We start from the raw sequence: 23101 nt of genomic DNA, 5'->3' as shown, positions 1-23101 counted from the left end.
AATCCAGCCTAACATTTTAGTATATTTCTGAGGGAGTTCGATTTTTTTGAGTATGAACGTATGACCATATAAATTGGGAGCAGGAATAGGCCACTTGGCCTCTTGAGCCTGCTCCACCAGGCAATAAGATCATGGCTCACCTAATTGTAACCTCAACTCCACATTCCCACCTACCCTGATAACCTTTCACCCCCTCACTTAGCAGGAATCTATCCACCTCTGCCTTAAAAATGTCCAAAGACTCTGCTTTCACCGCTTTTTGAGGAAAAGAGTTCCAAAGACTCTCAACCCTCTGAGAGAAACAATTTCTCTTTATCTCTATCTTAGATTAGCGACACCTTATTTTTGAACAGTGACCCCAGTTCTAGGTTCTCCCACAAAAGGAAACATCTTCTCCACATCGACCCTGTCAAGACCCCTCAGGATCGTTTATGTTTCAATCAAAAATCAACAAACTGCGATGGCCGGGAATCAAACCCAGGTAAACTGCTTGGAAGGCAGCTCTGCTCACCACTATACCATCTCATTGACTGCGATGTTAAATTGAGTTTGCTCTCTCAGATGAGCTTAAATATCCTATGTTACTATTCAAAGGAATGTTCTCTCAGCAACACAAATTATCTGCTCAGTACCTCATTGCAGTTTGTAGGACCTTGCTGTGTGCAAATTGGCTGCCTTTTATCCTACATTGCAGCAGTGACTACACTTCAAATTGGCTGTGAAATATTTTGCCATGTCCTGAGTATGTGAATGGTGTTACACCAAAGTTACATTGAGTCTGTATTACAGAAACATGCCAATTGGTCTATACCAGCGTTTATGTTTCACATGAAGCTTCTCCTGCCCCTCTTCATCTAACCCGATCAGCATAATCTTCACAGAATCACAGAATTGTTCCGGCACAGAAGGAGTCCAATCGGCCCAATGTGTCTGTGCCAGCTCTCCAAATAAGCATTATGACTCAGTGCCATTCTCCTGCCTTTTCCTCGTAACCCTGCACATTGTTTCTATTTAAATTATCATCTAATGTCCTCTTGAATGTCACGATTGAACCTGCCCCTACCACACTTCCAGGCAGAGCATTCCAAACCCTGACCACTCGCTGTGTGAATGTTATGGCACAGTGGATGGTAAATGCTGAGCAGCTCAAATCCCAGAGGGAATCTTGAAACAGTTGCCACAACTATTTTGCAATTTGTATTTTATTTTGAGATATGTGCCTTGAATTCAATTGTAATAAGTTCAACAAGACTTAGAGGTTTTTTTTTACAAAACTAAATTAAACATTTATTAATAAAAGAAAAGATTTTAAGTACATACATAGGTATACAAATTACTACTACAATAACTCCTAAATACCCTAATTAATCTGGCTCCCACTTACACCTCCATTAAGGCAACAGTAAAACAAAATAGATTTCAACAGACCAATGCAAAGCACACAATACCCTGGACAGTGTAGTTCAAAATGAATTTTCTTAGCTCTGGTTCCTATAGACAGCAACTTGATGCATAGAGGTTGGAGGTTTTTCACACGTGTTAGATTTTAGAATTCCTTCTATCTTACACACAACCTCAACTCTATTATATATATGTTTCTCCCTTTTTAATGTAAATTCCATTGTTCCAACATGTCTTTGCAACTTTTCTTTTCTCACAATATGAATCTTTCATATTATCAGTGACCTTTGGGAAAAATAAACACAATATTTGCCTTAGCTTCTTTTAGCTAGGTGTAACATCTTACAATCTCTTTGAAATTCAGACTACTCTAATTTATCTAAAAATGCAAATATTCCTCACACCTAACATTCTAAAGGTTCAGCAATGATTACGTATTTAGCATTTCAAACCTGGCTTCCCTTTTGATAACTCAAAAGCTCCAGGCCAGCTGTCTGCAATTCAATTAAATTCCACCCTCCACACACACATTCATCCACACAAACTAATCCAAACTCCACTATTAACCTACCTTCACAATAAATCATAATCATATTATGAAAATTATTATATTTTCATGACAGTGAAAATGTTTTCTTTCCCATTGCATTTGCTTCTTTGGCAAACCATTTTACATCTTCTATTCCTTTCGCCCTCGTGTTCTTATCTAATTTTCCCCTAAATGCATCAATGGTATTTTCCTCAGCTGCTCCTGGTGCTAGTGTGTTTCACAATCAAACTACTCTGGGTAACAAAGTTTCTTATGAATTCCCTACCGGATTTATAATGTATGATTTAAGCACACAGACTGCTTGAAAGTTCTAAGATAGTAATCCTGTATTCCACCAGCATCACACCTTTATGTACATTCATGGAAAAGCTTGTTTCACAGAAATGAACCATTTACAACAGATGACTACATCCCAACACTCCAGGTACACCAGAAAACCATCGAGTGCTCAACTCCTAACCTTGAATCAGCCAGGTAGCTGAATTTGTTGTAGAGCCGCAGAAGGAGGGATGCTTTGCATCCAGTAGAAGTGATGGTTAGTTCACTCCTGATGCTAATCGCCCTCAACCGAGGGAGTCAGATTACCATGTCATCCAGACTACAAAGGGTATCTTTCTCACCTCAGGGTTTCTGAGGCTCAGCGGTGCTGTCCAGACCATCCACCTTGGCCTCTAGCATCGGTATGCTTGTTCCAATTCCCCAGACACCGTCAGAGGCTTCAGTTGCTCTATTCATGGCTCTTGCTCCTACTATGTTGCAGCTCACCAATCGAGGGCTCCTGCTTCTGGCTCTGCCCTCTTTTTCCGCCCATGCCCAGGGCTTCAGGCTCAGTTCCCCACCCCCGCACCCAAGGCAACCGAGGACACAGCTTATTGCCCCGAAGGGGCCCAGAGGGTTACCCAATCCTCCTGCCTGGTGCTTACCTGAGCAATCGGCATTTGCTGTTGGGGTGGGGTGGGGGAACCACCCTGCAGAGAATGCCCTGCATAAGGCAGGGCCCAGTGTTTGACTGCACATCAAAGTCAGAAGCCTTGAGGCTATGGCCCAATGCAACTCCCCCGATATAAATCTATTAGATAATTATAAATAATTATCAAATGTCCGTAAACCTCAGCTAAGAGTTCTTGTGACTTGCAGGGAGGCTGGGAGGGTGATTGTAAAGTCCAACAAGAGGCTTTCAGTGGGAGACAAGGACACTTGGTGTATTTGAATTTCTGCTCGAACTTTTGAACCTCTAAGACCAATATATCCTCTACTACACGATCCATCCTGGTGATATGTTTAAATTAAAATTGCTGCATTCTATGATGATGAGGCACTCAGTTTATGTTAAGTGTATTGAGCTAATCTACAGTTAGGTAAAGGGTTGAATTGTTGGTGAGCAGCTGCTCATCTTACCAGATGATTTACATTCATTCTTCCTTTTTTTCCTACTTGCTCAATTGCTATCATTCATTTTGTGCTTTATGAATCTTTTTCTTTGTTCATCACTGATTACACTTACAGAAGCTCGAAGTTATTCGGTTTTTATCCTTCAATATCAAGAGCTCAGTAATTGGCTCACCCTGGATCTCCCCACTTCAATACAGTACAACTGATAGCATTTGGTGTTAAGAGGTGTGCAGCCTTTCCCTGATTACAATCCTTCTACTGGTCACTGAAAGCCATAAACTTCAAGAAAACCTTTCTGAAGACCAATACTTCAGCAATCTTCTAGCTCAATCTGTAAGACTTTCCCTTTACTGCCATCCACAACAGCTAGCACTGACAAAAGACTGGCTGCTGAAGGCTCTCCTGTCTGAATGTGTCTCTACTCCAATACAAGCGTGCAATGCTGCAGGAAGGCACACGCCTCTTAGTTGGTGTCCCAGATCGGGTACATTCCAATCACTCCATTATGTGCAAGGAAGCACCCATCAGTCTGATCTTTTTCATGCAAGCCAACCAAGAACTCGAGCAAAATGTTAATCAGCCATTTCAAATTAAGAGACATGGTTCCCCACCCCCAACCATCCCCTCAGCCCAGCCCCCTCAAAAAAAGGCAACTCAAAAACAGATTTGAATAAAAGCCTCGTAATATTCCAACATTACAACAGTGACTACACTTCACAAGTCCTTCATTGCCTGTCAAACGTTTTGAGACATCCGGTAGTTATTAAAAGCATTACATAAATGCTAGTCTTCCTTTTTTAAATAGTGGGGTTATGTTTGCTACTATCTAACCCTAGGGAACTGTTCTAGAATCTAATGAATTCTGGAAGATGTCATGATGGGTCAATCGGTCCCCTGGAAATCTGGGGAAATACCCGTGCCTCCAGCCAAGCTGCTCCAGTACAGCTGCAAAACTGACACCTACCTGACAATGTGGAAAATTGCCCAGGTACATCCCATCCACAATAAGCAGGATAAATCCACTCTGCCAATTACCAGCACATCAGTCTACTCTTTAACATTAGAAAAACAATAGAAGGTGTTGTCAACAGTGTTATTGAACAGCACTTACCAGACAATAGCTTGATCACTGATGCCCAGTTTGCCCAGGCATTCAGCTGCAGACCTCATGACAGCTTTGTTCCAAACTAAAACAAAAGAGCTGAACTCCAGAGGCCCTTGACATAAAGGTAGCATGTGACTGAGAGTGGCACCAAAGAGCCCCAGTAAAATTGAAGCCAGTGGGAATTGGGGGAAAACCTGCCAATGGTTGGAATCATACCTGGCACAAAATAAGTTGATTGTGGTTGTTGGAAGGCAAACATCTCAGTCCCAGGACATCACTGCAGGTGTTCCTCAGAGCAATATATTGCCAGCCTTCCATCTGGTGAAGTTATGGTTTGCAGCGTGGTTGTTGACTCTGTGTTAAGCATTGCATGGTGTGGCTCAGGAGCCCCACTCTGGACTGGCAGTCCCTGCCACATTTGCTGCTGGGGAAGACAGTAGGCTGAGAAGGTGAATGATTCACTGGCCTCTGTTTTCTCTGCACCCTCTTCTTGTCCAGCTGGACTTTTTGTTTCTCCTCGCCTCTTCCAATGCCCATCCAAAGTCAGCCCCAAAAGGCCATGGCGATCAGCATCTGTCTCCCAGACGTCAGCGTCAATGTCCTTCATCTTCGTATCTCGCTTGCAGGTGTCCTTGAGGCTGAGGCACAGATGCCCAGCAGGTCATGGCTCAGTGGGCAGTTCACCATACAGAAGGACTTTGGTGTACAGCCATCATCCAGTTGATGGATCCCGGAAATCCCGGAATCGGGTGATGCCCACTGCTTTTATCGGGCTCCTGATTTGGCTCAACTCAGTGAAAATCTGGGCCTCAGTTTCAGTCCTAACCACAATGCAATGGGTTTCTCATTATTAGCCACCTGGGCCTTGAAGCCAACAGCAGTCCTGACAGTTTCTATGAAGCACATAATCCAGGGGCAGACTTTTACAGCCCTGTTTTGGTGGGGGTGGGGCTGTAAGACACAGTGAGCCATTCAAACTCCATTGACTTCAGCAGGACTGTAAAATCCCACTGGCGTAAAATCCCACCCAGGGCTAATTTCTCAGATGAAGCCAGAAAATGGAGAAAGGTTTGGGCAATATGTAAATGAAAAAATGAAGTTGTCTTCTGGGTGGGTTGCTTCATCAGGATTTTATATTTAAGTATTTAGCTTTAAATCAGGAGTTATACGCAGCATGATTAAATCTTAACACATTGGAATTCTGTTCTTGGATCCCAAGTTAATTGAAATTCTACAGGAATTTCACAGTCTCGTGCCATAAAGTTGTAACAATATGAGATCTGGAGGAAACCCCATTGGAATTGGACTGACTAATATCCTTGGAGTGTATTTAACCTTTGAATACTGAAATATATTTAACAGCTTCTCTTCTACTCCTCGTAATGCCCAGAGCAAACGTTTTTCATACTTATTAGAAAGTAATTAATTAATTGTATTTTATGTTTTTCATTTTGTCCGTTCCTATATTTTCCCTTTGTCCTTTGCACTTCACGCAGAATACATTTGCCTAGAAGGTGGACAGAAGGTGCATTAAAGTGGCCCAAGTGAATAACGTGCAAATTCTCCAGCCATGTGGAAAAGCAGTTCAACTGCTGGACACCAAGCTGAGGTAGAGAAATCACTGAACTCCTAAACATAACCCACATCTGGTCACTCTTCACATTACGACAATAAACTAAGTCAGCGCTAGCCTCCTGTCTTCTGCTTGTAATTATAGAAATCTGAACTTTTGACCATTCTTAATGTTAAAGAAGGCAAACTTACAGCTTGGTCCCAGTGCTCTCATCTACTATTCTCATCAGCACACACCATCAAGAATGCTCTGGTGGAGGATAATGTAATCTTTAACCATGGGTGATAGTGAGTATTAAGCAATAATCAGGCAAGGTGTAAGGCATGTAGCAGATTCATTATCAGCTGTTGTCCGCCTCTCAGTACAAGTTAAAATTTTTCCCTTTGTCAGTTGGAATTTTTTGTAGGCAGCATGAAACCGTTTCCATTTTAATTAAGATAAATCTGCAGATAAATCAGCTATCTGCTTTAGGCCAGTGAAGTATAACTAAGAGGAGATTTCATTGATCAATGTCATATCAGTCAGGTCAGGACACTGAACTTTCGAATTAAAACAGTGAAGTTTTCTTCCAAGGCTCAGGGTGAAACCTGATCACTCCCAGCATTGTTTTCCTGAATATATTAATTATGATTCTGCCCAAAGCATTAATTATGAAGGGACTAAGCTGTGCAGTATTTCACCTCTGCGACCTGCATTTGTGTCTAGCCCAGGCGATGGGATGACACTTTCCTTACTCTCTAAGAGCTGTGATGAGGCTTTAGGAACTGAGTTTAGGGAAATAGCAAATCAGTTTCTGGAGGGCACAAGACGGCTGCAAAACATCTAATTGGCAATGTCATTTAGTGAGGCTTTAAGAAGGGTGTGCAAGATCTGAACATGTCTCATTGCTACAGTAGGAATTAGGGCTGACAGTTCAGGAGTGGTCGTTTCCACCTTGAAGGTAGCAATTGTTTAATTTTAATATTTATAATTATATTTGTAAATATACACTTAAGGTGAGAATAGTGATGAATTTGTACTGTTCTAAGTATGGTCAGGCCTGGTTAAGTGTTACGTATAGTTTGGGGACTGTTTGTAAGAAGAGTGTTAAAGCCAGAGAGATTGTCCAGCAGAGGCTCACCAGAAAGAAAGAGATACTTTGGACATGAGTGACTGGTATCCTGGCTTCCCAAACCTACAAGGCACAAGTCAGGAGTCTAATGGAATACTCTCTACTGCCTGGATGAGTGCAATTCCAACAATGCCCAAGAAACTCACACCATCCAGGACAAAGCAACTTGCTTGATCAACACACCATCTTCTACCTTAAACCCTCACTCCCTCCACCAGCGACACCCAGTGGCTGCAGTATGCACCATCCACAAGAAGCACTGGAGCAAATCACCCAGGCTCCTTTGACAAGGTATTCCAAACCCATAACTTCTGCCACCTAGAAGGATAAGGGTGTTGAGCTGAGCTGCTCATGGTATGTGACGAGGGTGTTGAGCTGAGCTGCTCATGTTATGTGCCAAGGGTGTTGAGCTGGGCTGCTCATGGTGTGTGCCGAGGGTGTTGAGCTGAGCTGCTCATGGTGTGTGCTGAGGTTGTTGAGCTGAGCTGCTCATGGTGTGTGCCGAGGGTTTTGAGCTGAGCTGCTCATGGTGTGTGCCGAGGGTGTTGAGCTGAGCTGCTCATGGTGTGTGCCGAGGGTGTTGAGCTGAGCTGCTCATTGTGTGTGCTGAGGGTGTTGAGCTGAGCTGCTCATGGTGTGTGCCGAGGGTGTTGAGCTGAGCTGCTCATGGTGTGTGCCGAGGGTGTTGAGCTGAGCTGCTCATGGTGTGTGCTGAGTGGGTTGAGCTGAGCTGCTCATGGTGTGTGCCGAGGGTGTTGAGCTGAGCTGCTCATGGTGTGTGCCGAGGGTGTTGAGCTGAGCTGCTCATGGTGTGTGCCGAGGGTGTTGAGCTGAGCTGCTCATGGTGTGTGCCGAGGGTGTTGAGCTGAGCTGCTCATGGTGTGTGCCGAGGGTGTTGAGCTGAGCTGCTCATGGTGTGTGCCAAGGGTGTTGAGCTGGGCTGCTCATGGTGTGTGCCGAGGGTGTTGAGCTGGGCTGCTCATGGTGTGTGCTGAGGGTGTTGAGCTGAGCTGCTCATGGTGTGTGCCGATGGTGTTGAGCTGAGCTGCTCATGGTGTGTGCCAAGGGTGTTGAGCTGAGCTGCTCATGGTGTGTGCCAAGGGTGTTGAGCTGAGCTGCTCATGGTGTGTGCCAAGGGTGTTGAGCTGAGCTGCTCATGGTGTGTGCCGAGGGTGTTGAGCTGAGCTGCTCATGGTGTGTGCTGAGGGTGTTGAGCTGAGCTGCTCATGGTGTGTGCCAAGGGTGTTGAGCTGAGCTGCTCATGGTGTGTGCCAAGGGTGTTGAGCTGAGCTGCTCATGGTGTGTGCCAAGGGTGTTGAGCTGAGCAGCTCATGGTGTGTGCCGAGGGTGTTGAGCTGAGCTGCTGTCAGTGGGTGCCAGGCTATCCCAGGATGACACTTTGTGTGCTGTGGGCCTCAGGCAGGGCTGCACTCTGAAACAGGGAGCAGCATGGTGACTGGGGTGGGAGTTGGTGGAAATGGATGACAGGGACATGGGGGTGAAGTGGGTATGGTGGGGTTTGAGGGGTCGGGGGGCATGACGGCAGGCAGAGGGAAGATTAGGGGTTGGGAAACTGGTGCCCGACATGGAGCTCTGGACTGGAGTCACAGAAGGGGGGTGGATGGGTTTCGGATTGCCTGAATACAAGGGAACGCACGCAGACTCTGGAATAGGAAAGGTGGGGCGTTAGTGTGACACGCAAGGACAAGGTTGCACATAGACTCATGAGTGGTGTTGCGGGGAAGGCTTGCACAAGAGGGATAGGTTGCACAGAGACCTGTGGGGGGGGAAAAGGTCTTGTGGCCAGTCCTGAAGGAATCAGCAAACTGAGTGAAAGACAGTAATTGACCCTGGACCGGGGCAAAAAGGTCTGGCTGAGAAATTAAAGGCAGACCTGGGGATCTGTGGAGCACTTCGTTGGGGTGAGAGTTCAAGGCAGTCCTGGGACTTCTCAGGGCTATGCATGGCACGCATATCATCTTCACACTCCAGGGAGGGACAAGGCCTGTATGCTCAATGGGGATCAGGCACAGCTTGGTGTGCAGGGCGTGGTCATAGTCTCACACTCTGGGGGTGTCTGGCTCGGTACTGAGTTGCAGGTGGGATGGTCATGGTCAGGAGAGGCATCTGCAGCCTGTAAATGGGGAAAATGTAATGGGGAGGGGGCACTCAAAGCTCTCTTGGGGGCCTCTGTATGTGACTGTACACACAGCCTCAAGTTGGGGATGGGTGAGGTCCACATGGGGCATGGGGACATCAACAGTGATGGGTTCAGAGGGGAGGGCAGGAATGTCCACCACAACAACAATGTATTCCAGGGTTACTGGGAGAGGCTGGGGAATAACCAGAGGGAGTTCTACCAGCACATCGTGAGGCTCCAGGAAGATTGGAGGGATCTGAACACTGACAGGGGGAGGGTCGAAGCTGGTCTTGAAGTCAAAATGCAGCACCACCATCTTGAGACCTCAAAGTATGCGCAGTTTAAAATTGAAACTGGAAAAGAATCTGCCCGGGAGAGGGTTGAGGCAGTGTGGGAGGACCCCATGGCTGGACTCAGGGGCCTTCTCAGGGGGTACCCTCACACGGCTTAGAGCAACAACATTGAAATGAGCTCTGAGCTGAAAGGAGCCTAGAAGAGTATTTTGAGAAGGTGCGATTGGAAGCACTGGCGTTTGGAGCACTCTAACCTGAGAGTGCGGGACTCGTTGGGTTCACAATGAAGTTGATCAATTTGAGCATTAACAGAGAGGAATATGAGGATGGAAGATGCAGCCAACCAGGAATGGGGCACAGCTGCTGGGTCTGCAGGATGATCAATGAAAGTCTCCAATGTTCTTTCTCCAATTTGCATGGCTAACAGGCCAAAGGGCATCCAGTCATTCCAAAAGTGTAGGTAAGGCATAATCAGTATACTAGAGCAGACAAAGCAGGAGTGCCTTTGGTAAGGGTGAACATATCATGGATGTGCTGAAGACTCTTCCAACTCTCAGGGATTGAATTGTCAAATATCTGGGGTGCCATCTTGGTCACCTAGACCTATGAGGTAGCGCCTCAGTGGCAACGCTGGATCAGGGGAAGGTAAGTAGCGCAGACGCAGCTCTAGGGCATGACAGTGGCTTTCTGGTTGCAAATGGGAGGACAACTATAGTTGCCCATCATTCATCAATCTATTGCATCTATCTGTCCACAGGAAGAAGAAGGAGTGAATAATGGAGCCTGTGTTCAATGCTGCCTTCTTGATGGCTGTGTCCCAATTAAGGAGGAGAAGAAGGACCCGGCACTGCCTAGCATAGCTTCAAGAGGAGGCCAAGCCTGAGGTCAGTGGTCCAGGCCTGAAGGTCCGTGGGCCAGGCCTGAGGTCCGTGGGCCAGGGGAGCCCAACAACACCCAAGGGATGAGGAGGTCAGACCCATCTCATGGAGGTAACTCACAAGATGAAGGGTCTACCAAAGATGTCTTTCTTATCTGGAGATGAGCAAGAGACAATATCACACACATCTACACTTGTCAAAAGATGTGGTGGATCATATCTGCCACATTCTCCAGGAGGATCTAACGCCCATGGACTGGGAGGACACCCCCTGCCAGTGGCCCTGAAGGTCACCACCACACTCAATTTTTATGCCAGTGGATCGTTCTAGGGATCCACAGAGGATCTTTGCGGCATCTCAGTCCTCAGCACATAAATATATCAAGGAGATGACAGATGGCCTCAAGAGTAAGCTCGCAATGGACGAAGCTAGCCAAGCTGCTAGATTCCTGAGCGTCACAGCTATCTCAGACTTCCCTAGAGTTCAGGGTGCAATTTATTGCACACACGTGTCTTTGAGAGCTCCATGGCAGCAGCCCCTGAGGTTCATTAACAGGAAAGGATTCCACTCCATAAATGTTCAGCTGGTGTGCGATCAGCAGAAGCACATTATGCACGTCTGTGCCAGGTACCCTGGTATTCCCATGACTCCTACATCCTGAATCACTCCCAGGTGCCTCAGATATTTGAAGGGTGGTGGCTCTGACAGTGCTGGCTGCTGGGTGGTAAGGGGTACCCACTGAAAAGATGGTTCCTGATACCTGTGCGCCGTCCTCAAAGTGCCTCAGAGGAGAGATACAATGTTGCACATAACTCATCAAGATCCATCTGGAGTAGTCCATTGGGATCCTAAAGACGCGCTTCTGATGCCTGGACCCTTCAGGTGGGGCTCTGCAGTTCTATCCTACATTATAGTGGTATGTTGCACCCTGCACAACCTGGCACTTCAAAGGGGAGGTGGCTTGTCAGAGGGAGACATGGAGGAGGCTGAGAACTCCTCGGATGGTGAAGACCTAGAAGGGCATGAAGCTGAGGAGGAAGATGATGGTGAGCTTCCATGAGAGGATGCTATCAAAGCGGCTCACTGTGGAAGACACCATGAGACACTGATAGCTACACCGTTCCAGCAGGAGTAAGGTGCAGGCAAGGGGACCTGAACTGATTTCTCCTGTGTCACGAAAGTATAATAATTCTCATAATATTATTGTGATTTATTGTAAAAGTTAATAGTTTGGGGTTTGGATAGTGTGTGGGGGTGGAGGGGGGGTGGGATTTAATTGAATTGGAGACAGCTGGTCTGGAGGCTTTGACTCATCAAAAGAAGCTCGGTTTGAAATGCAAAATACGTAAACATGGCTGAAGCCTTAGAATGTGAGGTGAGGAGAATTTGCATTTTTAGATATATCATGGTAGTTTGAATTTCAAAGAGATGGTAGGATGTTACACCTAGCCAGAGAAGCAATGTGTTTATTTTTTCCAAAGGTTACTGATAATATTAGCACCATGAAAAAGATTTATATTATGAGAAACGTAAAGTTCCAAAGACATATGGGAACAATGGGATTTGCATTAAAAGGGAGGAACATGTATAAAGGAGAATGAGTAATGTGTCGGGGAAGGCATTGTAAGATCCACTAGAAGTGTAAAAAGCCTCCAGTATTTGTGCATCAAGCTGCTATCTACAGAAGCCGAAGCTGGGAAAAACCATTCTGAATTCTACTGTCCAGTGTATCGTATTGACTTGCCTGGATCTGTTTAAATCTATTTGTTTTTACTGTTGCCATAATGGGGGTGTAACTGGAAGCCAGATTAATTAGGGGTTTTAGGAGTTATTACAATAGCAATTTGTAGATCTATGTATGTGCTTGAAATCTTTTTTTTTAATAAATGTTTAGTTTAGTTTTCTAAAAGAAAATCTCTAACATCTTGGTGGACTAATTAGTTTTGAATTCAGGGCACATTCCTCAAAATAAAATACAAATTGCAAAACCATTGTGACCGTATGAGCGAGTTTCCTTTGTGAATTTAGTCTGACTGGCACACATCCTCTGCTGCATCATAACACCTGTCCCTTAGCGACATGCCAGTGATCTGAAAGGCCTTTACAACCACCCAGGCCAAGATCAAGGTCAGCATTCGGCCTTGGACATGCAACTCTCGGGTTTCACCAGGCCCTAATCTTTGGAAAGGTCAGCAGCCAAAGCTGCAATTAGCCGCTCTGGGAAGTGAAAGGCAGCACAACAGCATAAACCCTCCTTCAAATGGGCTGGATGCAATTGTGGCCTCCTGAATGAGATACTTCTTGCAGCCATAGGGATGCTCACATGGCTGAAGAAGCCATCATGGCTGCAGGTCTTGTGCATTGGCATTAACAATGAAGACAGCTACTTGAAGATGAGTCAACCCTACTGGTGACCCTTCAAGGCAATGGAGCACACATAACTCTATGGCGTCTTGTAAGGAATAAAAGTTGATAATGTAATTTGCAATCACTTTGAACAAAGAGCTTGACACATCTCCTTAACATTACACGTCAGGCGAATAACAAATGAGTCAGCTAGACAACACATGAATGTGAGGCTCACAAAAGGAAGCAATCGCAGAGTGGAAGCGAAAGTCAGCCTCGCAATAAGAAGGCACTTAGATGCATGTGAATGACACATTCAAATGATAAGACCATTGTCAAGAACAACAAATGTATTTGCAAAGGTGCATGATATAAACAGTGAGTGAACACCCATGAGTCAGAAGAGGTATCAATGTTTCTTAATCTTTCTAACCCTACCACTATGTTTTAGTGCATCCCTGACATCCGCTGCAGAGGTGGATGCAGCCTGCTGACTGCTACGCCTTATTGTCTCTGATGTCTTTGGCAGGTGTCCTCTGGAGAACCGAGACCCGGAGGGCCCTGGCTTGCTTTGGGTGCCCTGCTGTGGGGCAGGCACACCCTTCTCACCCGTACAGCTGGAAGTGAGGGGATCACAGGCAGAAGCGATTGCGATCAGCTGGACATGCTCAGTCTCACCAGAGTGGGTGGCCCTGAGATGTCCAGCTGCTGGTTCACCTCCCTATGGGTGCCTGAGGGCCCCTGCCTGACTCCCTGAGGAGAAGGGGCACCTGGAGTGAGGTCAAGGTGCCCTGTCCCCCTCTCACCCAGCCACTGATGGATCCCACCAATGTCTATAGTGATGGAGTGCAAGTCTGTGCACAAATCCGGCAGCTTCTGCCCGACCAAGGTCTCCAAGGCAGCTGCCACCCTTCCCATGGAGATCCTGAGGTGCTCACATGTCAGAGCCACAACATCAGGCAGAACGTGGACAGGCTCCACCATCCTTCATTGTGGTCTGTTGACTCCCTCTCGCAACTCTGCCTGATGCAACATGTCTTTGCATCTCCAAGGCCATTTTCAGAGGTTCATCATCTGACTCAGACTCAGCCTATTTTCCAGCAGTTCCTCCATGTGCCAGAGACCTGGGCTGTCCCTGCCTCTGACTGCTGCAGAGACGTGTCAGTGGGGTGTTCCCCAGAATGTGACCCTAAGCCTAATCTAGATGTGTGACCCACCGGGTTTGTGTGTCTCTGTGCTGGTGGAGGGTGCAGGTGAGCGCAGGGACGGATCTTATTAAAATGGATCCTCATGATCCTCCTCTAAGGTGGCCTTGGGGCTGGGGATTATGTTGCCTCTGCTGGTCTGTCTATACCTGCTACTGCCTGTAAGAGAGAGAAGATAGATTTAATTCAGGGACAGACCAATACAATATTGCAAGTCACTAACTGTGAATGTCAGGATGTGATCAACTCTTGGAGGGCTCATCCATGCTGGCTTGCTGGGAGAGGCCGATCTTGCCTTTGCCACAAGAGTAATCTCTAGAACAAAGTCATCAGAGACAACAAGGCATAGCAGTCAGCAGGCTGCCTCCACCTCTGCCAACTTGGTGGCATCCTCCCTGAATTTGGAGAGCTCCTGGCTGTCGACCACCCCTCCTCCAGTCTGGGATCTCTCCCTCTTGCTGTGCGTAAGCTTAGCCTGAAGAGGACAACCGGATGGAATGCGATGAGAAGGAATGGAGCAGAGGTTGGGAAGCGTGCGTGCCTGCTGTGTGTGCTGATCCCTCCCCAGTAAGGGCTGAAGATGCTGTTTGTACAGGATGATAGATGAGCTGCTGGTGAACAGGCTTTCAATGCTGATGTCTCCCCCACTAACATTGGGTGAGATTCCTGAGCTGTGTGATGCCATTATGCTAGCAGGAGATTGGAATGAGCTGAAGGTTGACTTACTCTGGCGGAGCAGCTGAGATCATTCATCTTCTTCCTGCACCCGATGACGTTTCTCTGGTGGTGATAGTGGAGGTGACTCCTTTGCAGCCGCCTCCCAGGCCAGGGACGTGAGGTTGGTGGACTTCTTGGATCCATCCACGGGCCTAAGAGCCTCCCGGTGCTGGCGGGGACCTGTAATTAAAGCCTTCAGGGAGCCGTGACTAAACCTTGGCATGCTCTTTTTGTTCCTTGAGCCCATCTCTAGAACTTCCAGCCACACAGCTGGGCTGCAGGGAGTATTGTGTGTGTTCGGGCAGGATTTAAATATGGCGCCATGAACTTCGACCCCATCAGGTGACAGCAGGCGGACGAATCAGAGCCCACCCCGCCACGTGATTCAACGAGCAGCTCGCCTTTGCATAATTAATAAGGTTTCAAGAAGAAGATCGGGTGGGGTGGGGTGAGAACCCCACCCACCAATCAGCAGGAAACAGATAAAGTAGCAGTGGAGAAGTTAAGGTTGAAGCAGCGGAAGTTGGAATTGGAATTTCAGGAAAGGGAAAGAAAGAGAGAGGAAGCTTCTCAAAGAGAATGGAAAGAGAGAGAGGAAAGAGAATGGAAAGAGAAAGGGAAAGAGAGGAAGCTTTCTAAAGAAGGCTGCATGAACTGGAAAGGGGGATAAAGGCAACTGAGGCAGGCAAAAGGAGAGTGCTCCTGGAAAGTCAGGAAAAATCGCTGGAACCAAAAGAAGCTGAAAGGACTGGCATCGATAGGAATATAGGGAACCCAGAATGGTTCAGAGGCCTTAAGGGGGGGCCGTAGAGCCTTGAGGGGTTGGAGTAGCTAGCCAAGGGCTACTTGCAATCGAAGAGGTAGTGAACATGCAGCCAAAATCTGCAGGGAGGCAGAGAGCTGGAAAGTGTTCAGGGCCCCAAAAGGAGGGGATAGAACCAGTGAGGGTTAAAGTGAGTAAGAAACAGCCTCTAGAATTTTGATTGGGCCTCGGTTAGGCCTGTAGCATTAACGAGGGCCCAGGAAAGAGCGGTGGAATTTCAGACAAAGGGAAAGGGAATGAGTGGGAAATTACGTTAGTAGATACATTTTTGCAGAATTAAACATGGACCAGGGGAGTTCCAAGACAAGTAAGGAAACAGTGAGAGAGGTGTCATGCCCATTTGCAGAGCCACTGGAAGTTAAAAGAGCCAAAGACAGGCCTGCTGAAATAAAGAGGTACACAAGGGATCTGTAAAGGTAAAAAAAAGAAGGGGAATAGGCCAATGATTTGTTTGGCAGACAGCTTCATGGCAGGTTTAAACGGGATGAGGGGAGTTCTCAAAAAGAAAAGCAGATAGTCCAGTCAAAAAACCATGACAGAGTGCAGCAGGAGCTGAATATCCACTTGGAGGCAGTAATGATCCAGGAGACATGGAACAGGTTAGGGTAATACAAATTCCCAAGACAACAGAGAGTGCTAATGAACTGGCTGAAGACCAGCAAGTGACAGAAGCAAGAAGCAACACCTGTCAGTCACCGCTGCAGAGACAGGCAGGCAATCTCTCTCTCTCTCTCCTTCTCTCTCTCTTTCTTGCTGGAGGCAAGAGTGTTTTAGCAGAGACAGGTGGCAAGCAGGAGGAAACATCCTCTTCAGTTAATCTCGCAGAGACAACCAGGTTGTCTCTTCCTCTGGGGACAAGCCTGCAAACAGCCTGCAAAACCAACAAGGACAGCTCCAAAGTTCTGCTGGAATCATGTAACCTAACAGCCACAATGTACCATCATCTATACCTCACAGACAAGCCAAGGACTGATTTGTATATTCTCTTTAACTTTGATTTGGACTCTTAACTTGCTCACTTCTGAACTTTGTGTATATATGGGGAAAACTTTTCCCCTGTCAGGGAGGAAATGTGAGAGTGGGCACAGGTGGGTGTGCCTCCGGTTGGCACCCCCAATCGGGGGTGTGCCACTATTTTATATGGGCAGGCCAATTAAGGCTCAACCAGTGTGACATCCTCCAGGAAGCACTATGCGCTCCCTATGTGGGCTGGGGGGATTCCCTCAGCCGGGAGTACGCACTTTTGCGCATGCACATGAAAGAGCACACAGATCTCCCTGAGGCTAAGTGCTGCCTCAGGGAGATGAGCTCCGATTTAAAACATTTAATAAACATGTTTCAAAATTTTCCCTGCCATGTCCCCTCATGTGACACTGTCACATGAGTTGGAACATGTACATAAATTTTATTGAAACCTTTCTTAAAAATTTAATACACTCATGAAACCTCATCCCGCCCGTGGATGAGGTTTCATGCTTTTTCTGAGGCCCGCCAGGGCTCCCAGCCTGCTTGCCAACCTTAAGGTTGGACGGGTAGGTCCATTAATGACCTTAATTAGTTTTTCAATGGCCTCAATAGGCCATTGGCAGGTCGGCTGGTGCACAGCTGAGTCGGCTGCACCCCCGCCAGCCTGAAAATGGAAATGACGTGGTGACATCCGGAGTTCCACCTAACGTCACCCCTGCTCACTGACCAGAAGATCCTGCCCTGTATGTGTGTGTGTCTGTGTGTGTGTGTGTGTGTGTGTGTGTGTGTGGGTGTGTGTGGTCTTTTATTATTTTTCCTCAAGTTTTAGTAACTAATGAACTTACTCTTTCTTTGACTCATGAGAGCCTGGTTAAATTGGCTCCCTATAAAAAGTAAATACATTTGGATTGGGAAAAGCTATCCACAGGGAAAGGATTTTAAACAAACCTTTGTTGCAAACAGCCAAGGGGTTTGAATATAAAGGGAGCCAGCTGAATCCTCCTCATCCGGTCGTAACAAAATTGGGGATCTCGCCCGGGATCATAACACAATAAAGTTTGCTTTAAAAATGTGAAATCTTGTGGCATAGTTCCTTTGGTTAATTGTTGGATGTTCTGATTTCTTCTTTAAACGTTAATGGTCCCTACAGGATTGTATCACCACATCCTATGAATGAATAAATAAAAGAAAGCCTTCACATGCTAAATAACACAGCAAGGTTCTTAATTAATTCTTCTGAATAATTGATACAAAAGAATATAAAAGGAAGTGTGGATGATCAATGGGGCATTGAATCCTCATAAATTTTGTCTTTCTATTTGCAACACAGCAATTTTCGACTTGAAATGGGTACGATGGATACAACCAATTAGATTCCTGCAAGTTAGCACTTTCCACAGACATTTACTGGAATTAGATTTGAGTGCAGCATCTCAAGGATGGCATAAGTGACATTTGATGAGGAAGCTTATATTTATAGTGTTGACAGCATAGAGTTAATATCAGTACTGGAAGTTGTAGGTGGAATGTCCCTGTATCACTGAGGAGCAGTCTGCATCAGATAACAATTGTTTCAAGCTCCTTGTCTGTCTCGTTCAATAATACAACGCTTTTATTTTATAAGCCAGCTAGAGCCATGGAGTCTATATGGCACAGATGAAGGCCATTTATGCCAGCTCTCTGTAGAGCAATCCAATAAGTCCCATTCCCCCCACTCTCTATCCCTGTAGCCCTGCAAGTTTACTTCCCTCAAGTGCCCATCCGATTTCTTTTGAAATAATTTATCGCCCCTGCTTCCACCACCCAAGAGACCCAGGTCATTACCTCTCACTACATAAATAAGTTCTTCCTCACGTTCTCCCTGCACCTCTCGCCCAAAACTTTAAATCTGTGTCCTCTAGCCCTTGTAATGGGAACAGCTTATCTTTTTTACCTTATCTAAATCCGTCATTATCTTGTACATCTCTATCAAATCTCCCCTCAATCTCCTTTGCTCCAAGGAGAACAACCCCAGCTTCTCCAATCCAAGTTTATCACTAAAATCCCTCATCCCAGGAACCGTTCTGGTACATCTCCCCTGTACATTCTCAAGGACCCTCACATCCTCCCTGGTGGAAAAATGGAAATAATTTGATCGGATATCTGTCCAATTATTTTTTGCTTGTCTGATGCTGAAATGTTTCTCTGGTGTTCAAAGGATTAACTGTTCAGAAATTCTATATTTCCTGTTCTGCCCTCCTTAACAGAGGAGGTGGTGGTACAGTGGTAATGACACTGGACTAGTAATCCAGGGGCCCAGGCTAATGTTTTGGGGACATGGGTTCAAATCCCACCACAACAGCTGGTGGAATTTAAGTTCAATTAATAAATCTATAACTAAAAGCTAGTCTAGTGGTGACCAAGGAACCATTGTTGTTTGTGATTAAAAACCCATTTGGTTCACTAATGCCCTTTAGGGAAGTAAATCTGCTATCCTAACCTGGTGTAACACCACAGCAATGTTGTTGACACCCTGAAATGGCTTAGCAAGCCACTCAGTTGTATCAAACCACTACCAAGGGCTGAACCTGGACAGACCCTCTGGAATGGACTTAGGCACTGGAATTGACAACAGCAAACCCATTCCTGTCAACCCTGCAAAGTCCTCCTTTCTAACATCTGTGGGGGCCAAAATTGGGAAAGCTGTCCCACAGACTAGTCAAGCAACAGCCTGACATAGTCATACCTTACAGATAATGTCCCAGACACCACCATCACCATCACTGGGTATGTCCTGACCCAGCAGAGGTGGCGGCACTGTGGTATGCAGTCAGGAGGGAGTTATCGCAACACTGACTCTGGACCCCATGATGTCTCATGGCATCAGGTCAAACATGAGCAAGGAAACTTCCTGCTGATTACGATGTACCACCTTCCCTCAGGTGATGAATCAGTGCTCCTCCATGTTGAACACCACTTGGAGGAAGCACTGAGGGTGGCAAGGGCACAGATTGTACTCTGGGTGGGGGTCTTCAATGCCCATCACCAAGAGTGACTCAGTAGCACCACGACTGACTGAGCTGGCCAAGCCCTAAAGGATATAACTGCTAGACTGGTACTGTGGCAGCTGGCGAGGATGCCAAGAAGATGGAGAAACATACTTGATCTCAGCCTCATCAATCTGTCACAGATGTGTCCGTCTATGACAGTATTGGTAGGAGTAACCACAGCACAGTCCTTGTGGAGATGAAGTCTTGCCTTCAGATTGAGGATACCCTCCATCGTGTTATGTGGCACTACCACCATTCTAAATGGTATAGATTTCAAACGATCCATCAGCTCAAAGCTGGACAACCATGAGGCGCTGTGGGCCATCAGCTAAGCAGAATTGCATACAACCACAATCTGTAATCTCATGGCCTGGCATATCCCCAATCTACCATTACCATCAAACCAGGGGATCAACACTGGTTCAACGAACAGTACAGGAGGGTATGCCAGGAGCAGCACCAGGCATACCCTAAAATGAGGTGAAAACCTGGTGAAATTACAACACAGTGCTACTTGTATGCCAAACAGCGTAGGCAACATGTGATAGACAAAGCTAAGTGATCCCACAGCCAACGGGTCAGATCTAAGCTCTGCAGTCCTGCCACATCCGGTCGGGAATGGTGGTGGTCAATTAAACAACTCACTGTAGGAGGAGGCTGCACAAATATCCCCATCCTCAATGATGGAGGAAACCAGCACATCAGTGCAAAAGATAAGGCTAAAAGATTTGCAACAATCTTCAGCCAGAAATGCTGAGTGGATGATCCATCTCGGCCTCCTCTGGAGGTCCCCAGCATCACAGATGCCAGTCTTCAGCCAATTCGATTCACTCCACGTGATATTAAGAAATGGCTGAAGGCACTGGATACTGCAAAGGCTACGGGCCCTGACAATATTCCAGCAATAGTACTGAAGACTTGTGCTTCAGAACTAGCCACGCCCCTAGCCAAGCTGTTCCAGTACAGCTACAACACTGGCATCTACCCGGCTATGTGGAAAATTGCCCAGGTACGTTGTGTCCACAAAAAGCAGGACAAATCCAACCCAGCCAATTACCACCCCATCAGTCTACTCTTGATCATCAGTAAAGTGATGGAAGGGGTCATCGACAGTGCTATCAAGCGGCACTTGCTTAGCAATAACCTGCTCACTTATGCTCAGCTTGAGTTCCTTTGGGCCACTCAGTTCCTGACCTCATTACAGCCTTGGTTCAAACATGGACAGCAGAGCTGAACTCCCAAGGTGAGGTGAGAGTCACTGCCCTTGACATCAAGGCAGCATTTGACTGTGTGTGGCATCAAGGAGCCCTAGCAAAACTGGAGTCAATGAGAATCAGGAAGAAAAATCTCCATTGGGGTTGGAGTCATGCATAGCACAAAGCAAATGGTTGTGGTTGTTGGAGTTCCATCATTTGAGCCCCGGAATGTCGCTGCAGGAGTTCCTTAGGGTTGTTCCTAGGCCAAACCATCCTCAGCTGCTTCATCAATGATTTCCCTCCAGGATAAGGCCAGAAATTGGGATGTTTGCTGATGATTGCACAATGTTCAGCACCATTTGCGATTCCTCAGATATTGAAGCAGTCCATGTCCAAATGCAGCAAGACCTGGACAATATCCAGGCTTGAGCTGACAAGTGGAAGGTAACATTTGAGCCACACAAGTATCAGGCAATGACCATCTCCAACAAGAGAGAATCCAAAGTCGCCCCTTGACGTTCAATGGCATTACCATCACTGAATCCCCCACTATCAACATCCTGGGGTTTACCATCGACCTCCACCTCCAAGAAGGACAAGAGCAGCAGATGCATGGGAACACCACCACCTGCTGCAAGTTCCCTTCCAAGTCACACCCCAGCCTGACTTAGAACTATAACGCTGTTCCTCCGCTGTCACTGGGTCAAAATCCTGGAACTCCCTCGCTAACGACACTGTGGGTGTTCTTATACCACATGGACTGCATCGGTTCAAGAAGGCAGCTCACCACCACCTTCTCAAGGCAAGTAGGGATGGGCAATAAATGGTGGTTTAACTAGTGAGCTCACATCCATGTAAGAAATTTTTTTAAACTGTGGATTTCATAGCTTCCAATTTTGAAAATTCATCTACTATTACCGAAATATCCATTCTCGCTTTTATATAATTCCCATTTAAGTGTATAAGGGACAATCTTTCAGGGCAAGACTGTCGGTGTGGAACATTGCTGGGAGGGTGCATTACTTGGATATATGGCTTTAACATCTGTAGGGCTATTTCTCCAGTCAGAAAGCCTCCCTCAGCAAATTGCTGGAGAAGGCTGTACTGGAGAAATTAATAATTACTTTCACATTTCGCCCTTACATTCCTCTATTCCTCTGCTTGTTCTCCCGCCCTTCTTTATTCTGTTTTTCATCTATTTGACAATTAGAGGACCAGCTGGTCCAGGGAATTGACCTTCCTTGTGCTCACTATATTTCCTAAATCATTAGCTCACTCACTGTGAGCTCCAACATATTACAGTATGAAAACAAGTAGGTGTCAGTAGTAGCTTTATTGCTACGCTATTAATTAAGTGATAAATTTACAACTATAATAATTTTGAATGTTAGGGTAAATTAAAATAGAAATGAAGCCATAGTATTTTTATTTCAGAAGTGTTGAAGCTGACATGTTGCTGCAGTGCAAAGGAATGAGTATGAAGCACTTTGCTGTGCCTGTTTTCCTCTGCCTCTTGAGCCCAAGGAGAAGGAACCCATACCTAATAAAGGTTAAAAGCAGACTGAAAGACCTTCTGTTTCAAAAATTGCTGTGCTACAAGTCTAAAGATTAATCTACAAAGTCAGGGAAGACTTTCATGTATTTAAAAACAACTTGAGGATGTCAGGGAGCTGAAAGATGCTAGTGGAGCAAATTTGCCAAAATTGAGCCAGTAACCTGAACCTGGAGGAGATGAGGAGGGGCATCACCCTATGAAAACCTATGTGCTACCCCAGCCACTCTCACTGTATCCAATGGCCGCTTGAGTGGCTCATGTCAATTAAGCACAAATTTTAACTCCTGGGCAAAACCAGGGGTAGTGAGGGGCTGGGACAAGTGCTGTCAAACTCCCTGTCTGAGTGTCTCCATGGGAGGGCCGATGGATTTTGATTGTCAGGATTCAATAACATCTCACTGGCCAACTGCATGCCTGAAATGGCTGCAAAGTAGCCAGCTACTAACCATCACTTAGGTCACAGTATGTGGGGAACGGTGTGGGAGGGAATAGTTGGCAGGGTATCACAATTAGGAAGTGGGGCAGAGCTCAGGCTTTTTTTAATTCATTCTTGGGATATGGGCATCGCTGGCTAGGCTGGTATTTATTGCCCATCCCTAATTGCTCTTGGGGAGGTGGTGGTGAGCTGCCTTCTTGAACCGCTGCAGTCCACGTGCTGTAGGTACACCCACAGTGCTGTTAGGAAGGGAGTGCTAGGATTTTGACCCAGCGACAGCGAAGGAACGGCGATATATTTCCAAGCCAGGATGTTGAGTGTCTTGGAGGGGAGCTTCCAGGTGGTGGTGTTGCCATGTATCTGCTGCCCTTGTCCTTCTATTTGG

Source organism: Carcharodon carcharias, chromosome 18 (genome assembly GCF_017639515.1).
Source record: "Carcharodon carcharias isolate sCarCar2 chromosome 18, sCarCar2.pri, whole genome shotgun sequence".
Taxonomy (NCBI): Eukaryota; Metazoa; Chordata; class Chondrichthyes; order Lamniformes; family Lamnidae; genus Carcharodon; species Carcharodon carcharias.
Note: the sequence above shows the minus strand (reverse complement) of the source record.